The following is a 1,655-nucleotide window of genomic DNA, read 5'->3' on the forward strand; positions in this document are numbered from 1 at the left end:
TTATTATTATTATTATTATTATTATTAATCTCCATTAATCTGCACTTATTTTTAAAAGAATTCAAATTTCACTTGGAAAAAAAATTATTTTAATGCATTTAGTAATAACATGTTAAATCGAGTTTCTGTTTTCTCTGAAATTGCAATGAAACTCTAAACTCTGCATTAACGGTTCAGCTTAGAACCAAACCACAGCATGGGTATTTTTTAATGCAAGCTAAGAAAATGAAGACTATCCACTTCTTATTTCCTCTTCTTTTCGCTTTTGTGCTTCCACTAAAATCCAAAAACTGACATGCATCTCACATTATTGGAGGAATTGTCTCTATAATTTGTTACTCCATGTAAAAAACCAATTCAGAAGCAAATGTGCATTTGCGAGAGATGGAAAAAACAAACCTGGGATCTGCTATCTATGCTGATGATCATAAAGCATCAATGGTACATATTTAGCGGCATATTTCCTGAAGATGTGTGTGAGAGAAAGCGAGAGAGAGAGATAAATGGAGATGGAGTTTACTTGCAAATGCTGTGTAATCCAGGGATTAGCTTCTGCTGGCAGCCTCCTATGTCCTATTTCTATTCCCTCAAAACGATTTCAAATATTAATAATCATAATCTCCTGCATTGGTAACAAAAATATCAAACTAGGCCGCAGTGAAATAGCAAGTCTTCTCAGAAGACAAAGTAATATCGCAAACAAACAAGTACTTATTTACGAGAGTAAATATTTCTACTGCTGAAACACAGTTTAAGCAACAAGGAACAGGTGTACTGGTGAACAAGTTCATTAACGGGTGTTCATTTGCACAAGAATGATTAATTCTCAATGTTCAATAAGCGAGTGTTAAAAATTTGGGTAACACTTTATAATAATTACTGTTACGGTTGCCGTATATTGTTAGGATTTTGCCTCCTGTTCTCTCTCTCTCTCTCTCTCCCTCTCAGTCTGTCATAACCTTTAGGTCCGCCTTCGCGACAGCCGATTGGTTGGGAGACCCGTCACTCATCATTGGGTGACGTGGCGCGATGACATAAAAGGACGCCAGGGAGAGCGGATGGGAGAGCGCTTTTCCTTTGATCCTGTTTTTGCCGACATGATTTTGTTATTCGTTAACTTTCGTTTGGATAAAATTATTTGTTATTATTTCTGCCCATTTTTGAACTACTTTGTTATTTTTGTACATCTTAATTTCGATTGTTTGTTTGTTACTTTTGGGCCCAGCTCTTACCTGGCAAAAATTCAAGAGTTGTATTAAGAGTTGACTTTGTCCTCAGAGTAAGGTGGATAGGAAGATGTCGTACGACTTCCATTCTGCAGACACGTAGTCAATTCATTGTTTAAAACACCAGGTAAGAAGTGAACGCCATCTGTGTATCTATATTTTTGTATACTTAGTTTAGTATAGATAAGTTTATGGCACTAAAGATTTTTCTTTTCTTTTTCTTTTCATGCTTCTAGGTAGGTAAGGGGTTTGTTTATGAGTTAGAATTGTTTTGTTATATTTATTTCTTTGATTTTTGGCTTCACTAGCGTCCCCTTACTCTTGAGTTGACCTAATTTTGTTTGATACTTTGTTTCATTTGCTACTTTATTATTGTACATATTTCTGATTTTTGTAAATCTATTTGGGCATTCTGGTTTCCCTTTTCTT

The sequence above is a fragment of the Danio aesculapii genome, chromosome 14, assembly GCF_903798145.1.
Source record: "Danio aesculapii chromosome 14, fDanAes4.1, whole genome shotgun sequence".
NCBI classification, from domain to species: Eukaryota; Metazoa; Chordata; class Actinopteri; order Cypriniformes; family Danionidae; genus Danio; species Danio aesculapii.